The sequence below is a fragment of the Protopterus annectens genome, chromosome 1.part1, assembly GCF_019279795.1.
Source record: "Protopterus annectens isolate FY-2018-M chromosome 1.part1, PAN1.0, whole genome shotgun sequence".
Lineage (NCBI taxonomy): Eukaryota > Metazoa > Chordata > Ceratodontiformes > Protopteridae > Protopterus > Protopterus annectens.
The window spans coordinates 1,597,132,097-1,597,150,785 of NC_056726.1; positions in this window are offsets into that span (position 1 = coordinate 1,597,132,097).

Consider the following 18,689-nt stretch of genomic DNA (forward strand, 5'->3'; position numbering starts at 1 on the left):
AAAAGGTGAGAGAACCAGTAAGTGGTATTGACAGAATGTCAACAGTAAGTTGTCTCGAGACAACAATGGTGCCAAACTACCACAAGAGGTATATCCTATCTTAGTGGATAGGAAGGAGGTCACTGCTAAGAGAGACACAGCCTCTGAACTAACCATTGTGAAGCCTGCAATGGTTAAACAGGAACACTACTTGGTTGGGCAGTCTACTCCACTCAGAGCTTTAGGAGGTACTCCATTCCAAATACCTTTGGCTAGGGTTCACCTTGACTGGGAGGGTGGAAAAGGAAGCCAGCAAGTAGGTGTGTTTGAGGATATTCCTCCAGATGTCCTGATAGGGAATTATTCATGCAGAGATATTCAGTCAGGCTTGGAGAGAAGCATGTGAGTCTGGTAGCCTGAGAGAGACCCAAACAGAATGCAGACTTGAAGCCAGGACTAGTGTGGTGGTTACTTCAGAGAAGGAGCTATATTGTAGCAGTGAGACTGAAGGTAAGCCAAAGCTGCTTGTGAGTACTGATGTTCCCTTGGACAGAGTGATTGCAAGGGCAGAGATGAGAAGTAGTACCCAGGCTGACAGTGAGGCATCGCTGTCAGAGAATACCAGACTTCCTGTGGAAGGGGAGCTAGGAAGGGTTACAAAGAGAGAGTTGAGACAGACGTAGCTCTCAGACCCTACATTACAAGGCCTGAGGGAGGTAGTCAGTGAGGCACCTGTCAAGGAAAAGGGGAATGCGTATACTGGGACAAAGGGTTACTGTATAGAGAGCTGACCCCTGAGGGAGGGCTAGAGGGTGACAGAATATAGCAGTTGGTAGTGCCGAGGATCTACTGTCTGGCACTTCCAGCCATAGCCCATGATATTCCCTTTGCAGGTCATATGGGCATAAAAGTACAAACAGACATATTATGCAGAACTTTTATTGGCCTGTGATTTCCAGAGGTATAACAGGATACTGCAGGACCTGTGAACAGTGCAAAAAGGTAGGTAAGACAGGAGACAAGATGAAACTCCTTTGATGCCTTTGCATATGATTGAGGAACCATTTCAGTGGGTAGCTATGGATGTTGTGGGGCCACTGAGTACCCCAAGTTCCACAGGGAAAAAGTATATCCTAGGGGTAGTAGATTATGCTACCAGATACCCTGAGGCAGTAGCACTGTCCTCCATTGAGGCAGAAAAGGTGGCAAATGCTTTCTTAGAGATTTTCAGCAGGGTAGATTTCCCAAAAGAAATACTGACTGACAGAGGTGCCACTTTTATGTCAGACATGCTGGCTTGTCTTGGAAGCACTGTGGGGTGAAACACCTAAAGACGACACCCTACCATCCCCACAGTAATGGCCTGGTTCAGAGGTTAAACTCTACACTAAAGACCATGCTATGGGCATTTGCAGACCAGTTTAAGAGGGAGTGGGGCAAATATGTCCCTCATCTGTTGTTTGCTTACAGAGAGGTGACCCAGGAATCCAAAGGTTTTTCACCCTTCGAGTTGCTGTATGGGCATAGTGTGAGTGGACCTCTAGATTTGATTTGAGATGACTGGGAGGGTGAGTGTGAATCCTACAAGGAGTCTGTTGTGCCATATGTCCTAAACCTCAGGACAAGGCTCAGGGAACTCATGGCTTGGCAGCAGCCCAACAGAAGAAAAAGGTCAGGTATGACAGGAATGCTCGAGCTAGAGAGTATGCTGTAGGGCAGCAGGTAATGGTTCTCATTCCTATCAGCCACAAGAAGCTGCAGGCAGCTTGGGAGGGACCCTTCAAAATGGTAAGGAAGGTCAGTGATATTAACCATATGGTAGAACTGCTAGGCAGGAGGCAGGGGCACAAAATGTACCATGTTAACATATTGAAACCTTACCATGATAGGGAAGCCCTTGTGCTAAATATTTTCAGTAAGAGGCAGGAGGTGTCAGAGGGGGATCTATGGCTACAGGGATCCAACCAGCCAAATTTCAAATTACTATGGTGGAGCCTAAGGATGCAGGCATATGATAGGACAGGGCAGCACTGTACTGGGGTCAGCAATGACAAGGCAACTGGAATGTCAAGATGGGATATGGAGTAGTGTATTCCCAGATAGACTCATCCCTCTCAAGCAAATTTTTTCAAGAGTCACTTTAAAAACTAGTTTGAGTCATCGTGTGGGGGGGGGAGATGTCACAAAAGGTGGTATTGCCAACTCAGCATGCTGGAATTTTGTAAATAATTATATGTCATTTCTGAATATTAATATGATTTATATAGATGTGTGACAGAAGGAAATACTGCTAACCCAGCTATCTGGAATTTTGTAAATAATTGTATGTCAGTTGAGAATGTCAACACAATTCATATGCTGGTGTTACAAAAGTATTAGAACTGTATGCTGTGTGAATATCAAACTGCTGGTACAGAAGTGTGTGTGAAAAGGGTTTGTACGGTAACTGAGCTTAGGGGTGTATCCACAGTGTATGTTACTGGAAGAGAACAGAAATATAAATACAGTATTGTAGCTGTGTAAATGTATATATTTTTAACAGTGGAAACTGGAACATAAAATGTTATCTTGCAAAACTTCAGGAAAATAGTTGAAATTAAATAGTTTTATAACCACATAATAAAAGAGATGGTTTCAATGCAGCAAGGAAACAGGATGTCTTAAAACTAGGAAGCCTTCTGCATTGTTTTGTGTTTTATTGTTTTATGTCTTCCAGCAGTTGCAGACATCTGAAGGCTATGTATTTTCAGAGGGAGATGCTAAATGCTAGCAGTTTCTAGCAATGGTTGTTGAGCTTGGGAACTAAAGTCAGGTGACAAAAAGTGATGTCATACTGCAAGTATCCCAGCAGTAATATTTGATATTAATTTAAGAACTCTATGAAGGAGTGACTGTGCATTTTGTATTTTGTCTTTGACCTGGCAGCATCAGCTGGAAACATTCACTCACCACATCTGTCTTGCCTTGATGTAAGTAAGTTAACTGGGGTACAGTAAATTATTTAGATTCAGTAAGGAATATAGCAAAGATTAGTTTAGACGTTTTCTGTATTTATTTGAGACTATCCTGCAATGTTTTAAATATTTACTGTGATCTTGAACTCTGATGTCACTGTAAAGACAAATTTAGTATTGTATTGTTCTTTTATTATTTATTATTAAATTTAATAATATTTAAACCTGTCTTTGTGGCTGATATTTGTGAGACATATTTAAGCTCTGAGAGTACTTGCATATTTATTTGGTACCACTGTCTAGGCCACTCCTAATAGGCTTGCTATTGGTCAGACTACCTTTCTGATTAATAGTAACATTACACAGTAAGATTGGACACCATTTGTTAAGGGCCTTAAAGTAGATGATAAGGGGTTCTGGTGGCAGTGATAACTACCTTATAGTCTGGGCAGAAGGGGGAATAGCTAGTAAACCTGTGCCAGCCATGTGTGTGTGTGTGTGTGTGTGTGTGTGTGTGTGTGTGTGTGTGTGTGTGTGTGTGTGTGTGTAAAACAAATCTCCAAGAGTGTATGTGTCAGCTACTTGGGCAGAGACACGAAGCACTGGTTGGACAGAGAAAGTGTTGCAGAACTTGACTCAGAACCCTGGCTAAGGGCTCAGCTCTATAGCTGTGCCAGTGGGGAGTCTTACTGGGGATTTGGGGAAGAGGGAGAAACCAGCCCCAGACTAACTCTGGTCTTTGTGTGCTCTTATGGGAAACTGTGCTTTACTGTGTGTGTACTTGTCATCCTCCCAGTGTGTATGCTCCCCATTGTTGCCAGTGGTGAGGACTGAGGCTTCTTGATTACTGGGCCAGTATTGGGGCATCACAAATGCTATATTCATTGCTGTCATTTATAACCCATACTGATTACATAACAGAGATCTTTCAAAATCAAATTCTGTTAAAAATGTCTCATCTTCTTTCCCTTGCAGCCAGGAACACTATTGCTAAAAAATATTGTCCTACTTAAGCTTGAATAAGATCGAACCTCATTATCCTTGCACTCTGCCTACAATGCACATAACATACAAACTGCTGAAAACAAAATATTCAGGTTTGCTCAATTTTCTGACCTCCCTGACACACCACTGTAACCTCAGTAATGATACCCACTGGTTTTCTGTTAATGTATCATTTCTGTTCAGCTGTTTTATTTTATTTGAATTTTATCTGTTTTCCAGGGAAGAACATTGATCTCCATTGACCTTTTTCAGACTTAGCCCGATAGTGGTATCTGGCTGAGTGACTTGCTCAGAGTCACACAGTTAGGCAATGGAGGCATGATGGAATAAAACTTTGGACCAATGGACCACAGGAAACAGCTTGTTAAGAGCTCCTTAATCTTCTAAGCCAACTGCCAACTGCTTACTGTTTAACATCTTAAATCTAGGATACTGTCTATCATTATAAAACACTGTATGATATGTATAAGAATCAATCAGAGAAGCTTAGGAAGGATTGGGAAGAGAGACTGGATAAACAATTCACAAAGAGACAATGGGGGATATATGTATATCTTCCAAATATGCAACCAAGTCTAAAAGATTTTAGGATCTTTGCCTAGAAGTGTTTACATAGGTATTTTTATACCCCAAGTAGACTCCAAAGAATTTTTTCTCAGGTAGATAGCAAATGTTGGAGGTGTGACAGGCAAGAAAGAAGTGGCTGGGAACATATTGTTTGGGAATGTAATGAGCTGGCAGACAATGGCTGGACAGATTACAAGTGATGTACAATGTTTGCAACTATAGTAATTTCAATGGTGTCTGTGATGTATAATGTTTGCAACTAAAGTGGTGTCAATGTTGTTTGTTTTTCATTTATATAAATGTAAGTTTGTCTATGTCATACATGATAATTTAATAAATATGTTTAAAAATATTGCAATTTAGGGAACAAACCAATTCATTATAAATGCCCACTTTTAGAAATAAAATGGGTAAAAAGGCTTTCTCTCACATCGGTCCTGCAGCATGGAACCATCTCCCTAAGGAAATTAAATGCAATATCAGCAATTAAGGAATTCAAAACAGTTCTGTACAAGAATCTCATCACTGAAACCTGCAGCAAGTCTTACACAAATAATGGTTGACCCAGTGTCACTGCTACTCCTACAACAATGTTGTAAATAATGTAAAAGTAAATATTGAACAAATCATTACCCTAATATTCTTGAACTGTTAACTATTAAATGGACTTTTCCTTGTTCTTATTATAACTATACTAGTCACTACGGTACCATGCTGTAATCACAGTTGTAAACAACTGAATGTGTGTTTGTGTGCTCCTCAAGAGATTGCATCATTGCTGATAAAGGTAATTAGACTAGGCCACCTATCTGGTCTGTGATGCTCATATACTGGCCCAATAATTAAGGAGCCTCAATCCTCACCACTGGCAACAGCGAAGGATGTACACAATGGGAGGATGACAAGTACACACACAGTAAAGTACAATTTCCCTTAAGAGCACACAGAGATCACAGTCAGTCTGGGGTGGTTTCTCCCTCTTTCTCTAGATCCCCAATAAGACTCCCCACTGGCACAACTATAGAGTTGAGTCCTTAGCCAGGATTACAAGCCAAGTCCTCCCAACACTCTCTCTGTCAAACCAGTGCTTTGTGTCCCTGCCCAAGTAGTACACACACACACACACACACACACACACACACACACACACACACACACACACACACACACACACACACACACACACACACGCACACACACACTTGATTTATACACAAACATACACCTGGGAAAGGCTGGCACAGGTTTACTAGCTATGCCACCTTCTACCCAAACCATAAGGTAGTTATCACTGCCACCAGAACTCCTTATCACCTACTTTAAGGCCCTTCCCAAAGGGTGACCAATCCTACTGTGTAATGTTACTCTTATCCAAATGGTAAGTGTGACCAAGAGCAAGGCTATTTAGGAGTGGCCTGTACAGTGTCACCAAATACATATGCAAGTCAACTGAGAGCTTAAATATGTCTCACAAATATCAGCCACAAAGATAGGTATATTTAATAATAAATAATAAAAGAACAAGACAATACTCAATCAACACAGTTACTTCAAAGTTCAGAATCACAGGAAATATTTTAAAACAACATTGCAGGACAGTCTCAAATAAATACAGAAATATCTAAACTAATCCTTACTATATTCCTCACTATATCTAAAAGATACTATGCCCTAAATAAGTTACTTACAGAGCAAGGCAAATGCAGATGAGTGGATTTTCTTGCTAGGTCCAAGACAAAACACAAAATGCACACAGTCTCGCTCTGAGAGAGTTCTTAAATTAATAATAAATATTACTGCTGGGTCAGCCTGTTTGGCATCACTCCTTGTCACCTGACTTCAGTTCCCAGGCTAACAGAACTAACATTTCTGTGTTAAAAATACATATCTCTCAGATGTTTGCCCAGAACTGGAAGTTGTAAAACAATTAAATATTGCTACATTTTAAACCTAGTAATTACGTCTCTCCAGGACAATAGAAACATTTTCTAGCTCTAGACATCTTGTCTTGTTGTTGCATTGAACCTAACTTTTATAGCACATCATAAAGCACTTAATTTTAAGTTATTTTCTTGAAGTTTTATAAGTTAATCTTCTATGTTCCAGCAGGGTATGCTGTGGTTACATTATTGAAGCTCAGTGCATAACATACAGTTCTGTATAAATCATATCAATATTCACAAATTACATAGAATTATTTACAAAATTCCAGATAGCTGGACTGGCAGTGTCACATGGTCAACAGACAGAAAATAAATAAATAAATAAATGAATGCAGAATAGTGTCAAATGCTTTAGCAAGGTCATGGAAAGCAACATGCACTGTCAGTCCTGCATCAGGTTCTTCACTCAGGTAATCAGAGCCTACGAATAACTTTCAAATCTCATAATACACCTGCAGACCCACTACACTCATCTTACGTCACCTGACAGTGGAGCTCCGTGTCTATCCCACTAAGACAGGACAGCTGTGCATCTAGCTTTAAGCACAACCTAAAATAGCCCTAGATTCCTCGTGAATCTGTTATTGTTCATACCCTGACTGACTCTCTCTCAGATCTATAAACTATCACCAACCCCTGACTCTCTAGCTCTCCTATCTTATCCTATAAACGTAAATAAATCCTACATATATTTATAATTGTATAATGTTTTTCATCGCTACTATATAAATGAAATTTGTATATTGCTTTATATGTAAACGCAACCTGTTTATTATTGTATAACACTCCTACAGAAATCAAATTGTATTAGCCTCTGTCTTGATTGTATTACTTAATGAAAGAGTCTAAAACCCCATTTCTACTGTTAAGAAACTGATTCTTTTTTTTCTCTGTAAATTCTTTGTAATTTTTGTAACTCTACTGGAGCTTTTTTCCTCAGGCCCCCACTGAAAATGGGCGTGAGTGTCCATTTGGACCATCCCAGTAAACAAAAGGCAATAAATAAATAATACTTCTTCAAAGATTATCATAAGATTCAGAAGTCAACATTTCCCTTTAACAAATCCATAGCTTTCCAAATCTAATAGAGGGCTGCATTACTTTTGGCCAAGTGTAAATCAAAGAAGATTGCAACTCACTTGAGTTTATTTCTCTGAGCTGCAGCTCATTTGTCAGTGTTTTCCATTCAGAATTCTGGCTGGTGCAGTTTCTTTTAGTGCCCTGGCACCAATACAAAGTGTTGGAGATTTTCATTTTTTCCTGTTCTTGTATTATCATGGACTTACTATTTACAAATAAATTGCAGGGAAGCATAGCCCCTCCTTGTTTTTTTTTTTTGTTTCTGATAGAAATTTTGAGTTTGGTTCAGCTGAAGTTTTAACCACTGTGCACTTATCCTGATACAACAGAACCATAACAGATGTAAGTCAGTGTGTCACTTGTAGATGACCTGCATTATGAGTGCCTGCATGATTTAACACAACATACTGATCAGGCTGATGTGTCTGAAATGGTACTGTTACAGCTGGTCTACGTTTAGTTTAATATGACTGATTAGAGCTTAAGTTAGGTTTTCATTGAGTCTGTGTAGGAAGTCACCAGGTATGTTGTCTAGCTTTGTGGGACTTTATTTTTTTTAATTTTGTCTGTGGTAACAGTTATAGCAGTAGTTATACAAAGACTGTCTGCTCTTATCTCTATGGCACTCTGACATTTGCATTTGTTTATAGTGAATTCTGCACAGTGTTTTTCTGCAAGTATATTAAATATGTCCCATCACTGGGTTATCACTTAATTGTTTATTTATAGTGTGTTAGATTCACAATTTTCCATTTCATTTTTTTCTGATTTTATAAAGAACATTGTATTGATGTTTCATTCCTTGAACTCAGGCTGAGCTCATAGTTAGATCTGGAAAATATAAGTAGTTTCTACACTTCATTTAATTCAGATTGTTTTTTTTTTTTTTTGAGTCGTGCGAGTTGTAAAAATTAATTAGTGCCTCTTTATTGTTGCATAGTACATTAATTTTAAGATTGCACTAATGTTTTTTTTTTCCTTTTTTTTGTCTGTCTATGCCTTATCAGTATGTCCTAATGAATGTCAAAGTTAATAGTTTCATATAAGCTACTGATAGTTAACTGAGCAGATTTATTTAGGTTATCAAGGACAATATTGCAATCTGTTTTCATAAGTGTAGCATTTATGATTTATTTATAAATGAGTTTAATGTTATTTATTAGGTTAAAGATCGTGATACTATTACCTGTTCATTACAGACTGTATAACAATGTGGGAGGGAGGGTGAGAGCAGAAAGGTCTTAGGTTTGTCACAATAGCAAAGATAATGCTACTCCTAGATGAATTTTGCACTATTTTTTCCAAATTATTTTTATTAACATAGTCAGTTAATGTTTGGTCACATTTATTTAATGTTTCATAACTTACCTAGCTGCGGTGGTGCAGCGGTAGTGTTGTTGCTTCACGGCAAAAGGTTCTCCCGTTTGATTCTCGGTTGGAGCGCCTTCTGTGTGAAAGTCTGCATGTCCTCCCCACATTTGAAAGGCATGTGTAGAATGGTCGTGCCTTCGTTGAAGGTTGGGTGTCGAGCTGGCACCTCGGCACCTGTAAAAAAACTTTACTACTTATCATTAGCGGACCGAAATTCCGCTCTGGCGACCCCTAACCGGGAAAAGCCGAAAGAAGAACAACAGTGTTTTTCTACACATGAATCACATTTTAATTGAATTTTCTATCCTGAAGTATGCAAAGTTTCTAGCCCTGAGTTCTTTTCTTGGTTTTTGGATTCTTGGACTGCAGGTATTCGTTTACAAATTCCAACCCACTGTCAGCTATCACATCAGATCAGCATAGGACCAAAATTCTGAGATTTCTGATCTGCATTTTGGATCTAGACTAGGTATCTGTAATGACATATGAGAGCTTTTAGCAGCAAATGTTATTCTTTAGACTTCTGATGTTTAGCAAATGTATCGCCATCTCGGATTTTTTTATTTTGTGTAGCAAGATATCTTAGTTGCATTGATATATAAAATATAGTGTATGTGTTTATGTATTTCCAAGCAACTGTAACCTACACTCCATGCTTGCCTTTTAATACTCAAGTGCCCAGTGAAATACGGCATGAGTAGATATACCACTAATGTAACCGAAATAAGTCATTTACCTGTGACCATCTTGTCATTCAGTGCAATGCTTATCGGTGATATATTATTGCATATTGCTTGGAATCTGTCATGCATGTGATATTTGCACATAACCCGTTATCCATATGCAAATTTTACATATAGAATCAGAACTAGAGAATGAAAAAAAGAGAGAGAGAGAGAGAGAGAGAGAGGAAACGCACACAAATGTGAAGTAGTATATACCTCTGTGAAGCTGAGGAGATATATGCTTAGCCAAGATGCCAGAGCAGTGCATCAATATATTGCTAATGCTTTTAAAATATTAGTGTATACCAGAACTTATGAGGCACACGACCAAAGTTAGAATATAAGGTTTTGTATCCTGAAAGAAACTAGCAAAGTATAGAACTACAACAGATACTTGTATGAACAGCTGCAGTCAGTCTGTGAAAACAAAAATATGCTTGCTGAAGAGTAAGTTACAGTGGTGTGGTGCAGCGTAGTGTATGCACAAGTATAACAGATGTGGCCCATATGTTGTACAAAAGAAAAAATGCTGAAAGGAACTTGAAACATTTCACCCTAAAATATAGACACGTTTCATTTCTTACTGAGCAAGAAGACATAAATGCATGCATAGCATCACTTTTGAAACATATTAATATCATTTTTGCATATAAGTTCTCAGAACATCACAGTTCACTTCCTTCATTCACTCAAACCACAGAATTATTTTTGATCCTCCCCTGTAGCATAAAGAAATACATTGGCTTTTCTCAGACAAGAAAAATATATGTATTATACAGAAGTGGAACCACCTTTACAACACACACACACACACACACACACACACACACACACACACACACACACACACACACACACGCACACACACACACACACACACACACACACAGATGCACACACAGACACAGTCTTGAAATAACCAAGATTTTGTGTTATTGTATTGCTCTTTTACTGAAAACCTGCAGCTGCATAAACATATACAGTGAGTAACCATCCTTCTACATTTAGACTGATGGCACGTAAAACATTACCAAGTTGTTAAGTACAGAAAATTTCCAGACTTGGTTTGGCTTATCCTGAAACAAGACTAGGCTTCCCTAGTGATGGTGGCTGCACCATTTAAAAAACAATGGAGCAGAGACTGACTGAGTCTGCTCCCCTAATATCTGCAACAATCTACCCAAGTGTGTGCTTATCAAATAAACCAAAATAAATCCTTAGCAGTTAACTGCCTACCAAATGTACTGACTAATAAAAGTGCTCACACATTACTGATGACCTCTTCACTCACTGAATCAGATTTTTACAGTGTACTATATGATGAAAGTGTCAGCAAAAAAAGAAAAATAAAACGTGGAAGCAAAAACTATCCATCCCAAAAGAGTCCCTGCATCCCTACACCCCTTGCAACTTATATATACAAACTCTGAGATCACACAACAATTGGGAAATGGCAAATTTCCAATTCCTGCTGCAGAGTAATCTTATACCCACATCGGAAAATCCAGCAGCGCTAACAAATGGCACATTGAATATTCTGATCACTCGACATCAGTGACTACAACTTGTATGACATACACCTCTAGAGAAATAAAATATGAGAGAAACTTCCATCCCTCTACATGACTTATGTAGCCATAGGCCAGTGTCACCCAGGCATCACCCTAGCTGGTAATATGGTGCTGCTATAGGATTTACAGCTGTCTGCATGCCTCCTGCATACAGTGTTCCTCCAGCAGGTCTGACTCACCATCCAGATGATGTATCCTATGATCATAATGCACAGTACATTCCTGGTCAACAACTGATGTACTGCTGCTACCCAGTTAATGTACATATATAACAACATTAAAGTGTGCATACACTTCAACTGGTCAAAACATTTGGTAGACTGTTTTTTTTCCCATGTGTACTGTGTCAGTCTCACAGGCAGTAACCAGTCAAGAATCCAGACTGAAATGGCTTAATACTGCAGTATTAATGTTACCTTTATGATCAGTCTTTTAATCTTGATAAAGACATTCCCACTGTTGTTTGTGTCATGTACTACACATGATATTATACCACTACACAAAGTCACACACATAAACATGCATCTTGGATGGGTATTTGTGAGTTCTTAGCAAACAAGTTATAAGACTCTGATATTTCTGAAAACAGATTATCAAAAACTAAAATAAAATCATATAGTATTATTATACAATATCTAAAAATAACTTATTCAATTGTCTCATAAATATTTTATGCATTGGAGCTACACCTTCTAGTATGTGTGGAAGTGTGGGGGAGGGGCTGCAGTTAATGGTGTACCCACATGGTATATGTACCATCTCTGAGACTCGTTACCTTGGAGATAATATGAATACTTAAACCCAAACGAAATGCCACAAAGAAAGCAAAACAAAGAAGCAGAGGCCTGGAACCAGCGTGTAAAAATAATCCACAAATCAAATAGCGTAGAAGTAATTTATTACCGCTTTCGTCAAGGGACTTCTTCAGAATACTCAATCACAAAAAAAACAAAACCCTTAAATAATGCTGTTAATTAATCAATCAAGCAATTAATACAAAATCTAAAACCATTTAAAGCAAACCTGCACATTATAAAAACAAAGAACCTATGTTTTCCTTTTTAATGTCTAACTTACCATTTTTTAAAAAACATTTGATGTTAATCATGCCATTTAAACCTGGGCTCTTGTCAGATTTTAAACGAATCTGCCACATGGCTTCCCTCTGTTCAATGAAATTCCTAAAATCTCCCCCCCTCCAATCTGAATGACATACTTCTAAGACAGAAAATAAAAATTTCTTAAAATTAATACAGACTAATGAATGCTTGAACAAGGCATTAGTGTCTTTGTGAGTATTGATGTCATATAAATGCTCACGTATACGTGTTTTTAAAGATCTAGTCGTCATTCCGACATAATATGCGGGACAGGTACTACAAAGCCCAATGTACACTACCCCACTGGTGTTGCAGTCGATATATTCTGGTACCTGAAAGGTTTGGTCAATACTGTCAAGGGCTATCAAAGGCCCCACAGAAAGAAACCTACAGACATTACAATTATGACAGGGGAAAACACCTTTTTTGTTGATTTTAATTAACTGCTTTTTGTTGGTTTCCAGGGCTTTTTTGACATTAAAGGTGTTCCTAAAAACAAAAGCTGGTTTTTCTCCCAATACTTTTAAAATATCCCTGTTGCCTCTTATAATTTTCCAATTCCGCTGTATTACTTTCTTAATGGCTGAGCCATCTGTACTCAAACCCAAAGAGCACACTGGACCAACTGCGTAACTGTTGGTACAAGTATTCAAACTTGTGGCTTTTGGTAACATGTTGACCTTATTGTTCAAAATGGGTGGATAGTGTGTTCCTCTTTTACTCAGAACCAAACTAATAAGGTCATCCAACAGCATGTTGGGATACCCCCTGTTCAAAAACAATTTTTTGATGAATAAAAATTCTTGATGTAAATCAGTTTCACTTGATGTCATTCGACATGCCCTGATGAGCTGCCCCTTAGGGATGTTTTTGACAGTGTGACTCTGGTGAGCACTATCAAAATGGAGATAACTGTTGGTAAAAGTCTCCTTGCGAAATATTTTACTATTAAACCTTTTTTCTAAAAGGTCCCATCGCAGGGCAACATCCAAAAATTTGATTTGTAGACCTACATCTCCTAATATGAACTTAAGAAAGCTGTTCTGTTTATTAATCTCCTGTACCATTTCTTTTACTGTGTCACTATTCCCCTCAATGATAAAAAACAAATCATCAACAAATCTAATGTATAGTAAAATGTGAAACCTACTTCCCAATGGTGTTAAAAAGTTCTCCTCCCACCACGTCATAACCAAATTGGCGTAGGAAGGAGCTGCAATAGACCCCATGGCCACTCCCCTTTTTTGTCTGTAATAACAGTCACCGAAAAGGAAGAAATTGTGATAAAGTAAGATCTCAAGGAATCTACAAATGGTAGAAATCTGACCTGTGCTAAACTGATTGTTTTTACTTAACAATACCCGAATGGCATCTATTCCCTCTTCATGGGGAATACAGGTATAAAGGGATTCGACATCTAAAGTGAACATAATATGTTTGTTGGAATCAAAATCACCAATATTGGCAAAATTGTTGATTCTATCTAAAAAGTGCCAAGAATCCTTAATAAAAGATTTCTGTTTGGTAACCAAAGGTCCAAGAGTGGCATCCAAGATCAGAGAAATCCCTTCGGTGACTGATTGGGGAGCAGAGACTATGGGCCTGAAAGGGGGGTCTAAAAGATTTTTGTGTGTTTTGGGTATTCCAAATAACACACCTATTCTGGGATTCTCAATAACACAGAATTCATAAACATCAAAATCAATCTCTTTATTCATCAGGGCATCATATAATAGAGAATGAATAAAAGTTTCTTTTTTCTTAATGAAAAAGGATGTTACCAATTCGTACTCTTCACTGTTGTTTAATAGCTCTTTCATTTTATTTTTATAATGTTCTTGAGTCATAATGACTATATTACCCCCCTTGTCACTTTTCATAAAACGTAAGGTACCATTTAAGTCACGTAGTTTGTTAAAGGCCTTCCTTTCATTAATGTTTAAATTATGTTTGGGTTTAGATTTACTTGAAAAAACTTTTTCAATGTCATTAATGCAAGATTCTTCAAATATTTTTATAGTGTGTGCTAGGGGGGGGTTTATAAACTGAAGGTTTTACAAAACATTTGTTAGCCCTTATTGGAATATCATTCAAGATATAAGATAAATTAAGTTTCCTTGAGAATTTCTTAATGTCTAATACTGTTGTTCCATAGTCTCCATTTTGATAGTGCTCACCAGAGTCACACTGTCAAAAACATCCCTAAGGGGCAGCTCATCAGGGCATGTCGAATGACATCAAGTGAAACTGATTTACATCAAGAATTTTTATTCATCAAAAAATTGTTTTTGAACAGGGGGTATCCCAACATGCTGTTGGATGACCTTATTAGTTTGGTTCTGAGTAAAAGAGGAACACACTATCCACCCATTTTGAACAATAAGGTCAACATGTTACCAAAAGCCACAAGTTTGAATACTTGTACCAACAGTTACGCAGTTGGTCCAGTGTGCTCTTTGGGTTTGAGTACAGATGGCTCAGCCATTAAGAAAGTAATACAGCGGAATTGGAAAATTATAAGAGGCAACAGGGATATTTTAAAAGTATTGGGAGAAAAACCAGCTTTTGTTTTTAGGAACACCTTTAATGTCAAAAAAGCCCTGGAAACCAACAAAAAGCAGTTAATTAAAATCAACAAAAAAGGTGTTTTCCCCTGTCATAATTGTAATGTCTGTAGGTTTCTTTCTGTGGGGCCTTTGATAGCCCTTGACAGTATTGACCAAACCTTTCAGGTACCAGAATATATCGACTGCAACACCAGTGGGGTAGTGTACATTGGGCTTTGTAGTACCTGTCCCGCATATTATGTCGGAATGACGACTAGATCTTTAAAAACACGTATACGTGAGCATTTATATGACATCAATACTCACAAAGACACTAATGCCTTGTTCAAGCATTCATTAGTCTGTATTAATTTTAAGAAATTTTTATTTTCTGTCTTAGAAGTATGTCATTCAGATTGGAGGAGATTTTAGGAATTTCATTGAACAGAGGGAAGCCATGTGGCAGATTCGTTTAAAATCTGACAAGAGCCCAGGTTTAAATGGCATGATTAACATCAAATGTTTTTTAAAAAATGGTAAGTTAGACATTAAAAAGGAAAACATAGGTTCTTTGTTTTTATAATGTGCAGGTTTGCTTTAAATGGTTTTAGATTTTGTATTAATTGCTTGATTGATTAATTAACAGCATTATTTAAGGGTTTTGTTTTTTTTGTGATTGAGTATTCTGAAGAAGTCCCTTGACGAAAGCGGTAATAAATTACTTCTACGCTATTTGATTTGTGGATTATTTTTACACGCTGGTTCCAGGCCTCTGCTTCTTTCTTTAATATGAATACTTGATGTAGTAATAATGAAATATTTCCCTCCTTGATTGCACAATTAGTAATGAGGAGTGGAAATTATCTAACACCCAGTAGGTGCGGGGAGTTCTATCTAAACTCACTTACTTAACCCAAACCCTAGACCCCCTGAGTATAGGACAAACAACTTTATAACTGTCTTTCTCAATTTATGTAGCATCAATAGCTAATGGACAATCACTGATGCATGGCTAGCCAAAGACCAACCCCACATGGTGACATTTTCTGAAACCTGGCTGAAAGACACTTACTACCCCTCAAATTTTATACAAAATAGTTATGTCATACTCACATATAATAAGCCTGGTCCACATATATGTGTTGCCAGTCATGCTTCTTGTTAGACAAAAACACTACATTTAAATTGTTTCTTTTTTAAGAACTAATTCAGTGAATGACAGCTCACCAAACGGTGTATTCTGTCATTTAATATAAAGAAAGAACACCAACCTCTTCATAACCTTAGGTTGTACCACCCACCATCTACTCTGATATTCTTCCAAAGGAATGATCCTAGACATTTTCCAAATAGTTTCCCATTGAAGCACCATAATTCTTAGTGATGTCCGTTATAATGTCATCAGTCCTAACTCTAAATTTCTCAAAATGTTATATCAGTAGAGCCTTGAATAACTGATTAAAGCCCCTACTAGACCAAATCCTCAAACTTTTAAAGACAGCACTCTTGACCTTATAATTAGCAATACCAAAGAAAGATGCACCAAAATTCAAATTCTTCTAAACAAACTTAGTGACCACTGTCCTGTTCTCTCCTATTGGTCGTTTAGAACTCCTAGTATTCCTCCTCATATTGTGGTGGGTAAACCATTCCCAGTGCAAAAATGCCAAACTCATAATTCTGAGTTAGCCACTATGGACTAGGATCCTCTTTACAGCATTTCTAATCCCAGCTACAACCATAAATTGCTTTCTGGCCACCCTCTCTAAATTTCTAATACTCTCTTCCCAGCCATTTAAAGAAGACTCACTGGCTAAACGTACAGCTAATAAATATGATAAACAAAAGAGACAAAGCCTAAAAACTTTGAAGACAAGCTCCTTTTGACGGGCCTATATCACGACGTTGAATGATAAAAAGAGCGAATGCTCTTTTATTGAACACTAAAAACTGAAAGCAGTAAATATCGAATACACAGAACAGCGATTTTTTTCCTAGGGAAAAAAAAATCGCTGCTCTGCAAAAAAAAAACAAAACAAAAAAAAAAAAAACAAAAGCAAATCCAAACACAAAATAAAGTGGGGGGCTTCACCCCCCCACACACCCTGTACTTAAATATACCAACTCCAAGACCGCACCACATTGGAGGAAATGGCAAAGTCCCTAAAACAGCCCAGTGATTTTTTCCCTGGGGAAAAAAATATTGCTGTTCCATGTGTTCGGCATTCAGTACTTTTGACTTTTAGTGTTTGATAAAAGAGCGTTCACTCTTTTTATCATTCGACATCATGATATAGACCCCTTTCTGACAACCAACTTTACCAAAGTTACCTTATCCTAAGAAAAAAATAAATTATCTACTAATTTAGCTAAAGCATTATAAGTAAGCCAAAATAGGCTGTAACCAAGAGTTAGCCTATGCATTTCTAGAAATACATAAAACAGCTTACCTATCTCATCACAATACCCTCTCCCAATACAATACCAAAAACAATTCCTTTGCTGAAGAGTACAAATTCTTAATACTATCCTCATTGCAAATAATAACTGATAATTTTGTCTCCCCTAATTCATATTACACCGAATCGCTTGATGATTCCACAATTAAATGCTAACCCCAGCTGAAGCTTCTGCCATGTTTTATTTCTCTGAAATATGTACAAGAGAAACTAGAAACCTTTTGCATACCTTAAACTCATAATTATCTAAATTCAGCATACTCCATCCTGGTTTACTTATAAAAGCCACCAAATCTATTGAGAAACCACTGACCTGTATTTTCAATCTCTCTGTCACCTCAGGTATATTTCCTCCTTCGTTCTAACTTTCTGCTATCATTTCACTTCCAAAAGCCTCTTTTCAATGGATTTCAAAGATACCATTCACTCTCCAACCTCTGCCCCATTATTAAAATGTTTGAGAAACTACTACGCACCAAAATCTTTAAACATATTAATGGCTATGGCCTTCTATCAGATAGACAGCATGGCTTTATCACTTCAACAGCACTAATATCAGCACCAGCAGTATTTACTGCAATATAAATACTGGACAGATAACAGAGTATTTTGTTGACATGTCACATGCTGTTGAGACAGTGAACCACAAACTACTGCTGCAAAAGCAAAACAGGTATACCTTTGGAAACAATACTATAATTGGGTTTACAAATTATAATTTTGACCACACTTTCACAATTTATGGAAATAAAGAGTACTCTGTATAAGGTATCCTTAAAACAGGGCTCTGCAAGGATTTATGCAAGACCCTCTGCTTTTCTCACTATTTGTTAATGATATAACAGAAGACCCTGTTGGATTCAGTCTCACACTATATGCAGATGATGCCTTACTCTTCCAAACCAGTAAATTACACACAATTCTTCAAGAAAAACTGCAGACAAGTTTTAGAAAACTGCAGCAATGGTCATTTAGCTCATTACATCCAAGTAATGCCTCCAGGTGCATCTGCAGTTAACTCCTACTGACTCCTCTAGGCGTCAAATATTGCCTGTTCATATTTGCATCAATAATCCCAAACTCATGCTATATACAAGGCTTTAAAAGATTTCATATTAAAGCTTACACAATGGTAAACTCAACTACATTAATATTTGACCTCAGCCTAGTGCGAGTAAATAGATATTAACTATTATGTTTATGATAATTTATATAGATATAATTTTTACATTTTTCTAAATATCTCAACAACCAAGTAACACAGACAAAACTCCTTAGGCTCATATGAAATTTGTCATCTAGTTGAATAAAATGCTGCTGACAGTATGTGTGTAACTTGAATGGTAACTGAGATATTTTAAGTTGTTTACAAAATATTACAATTGTCAT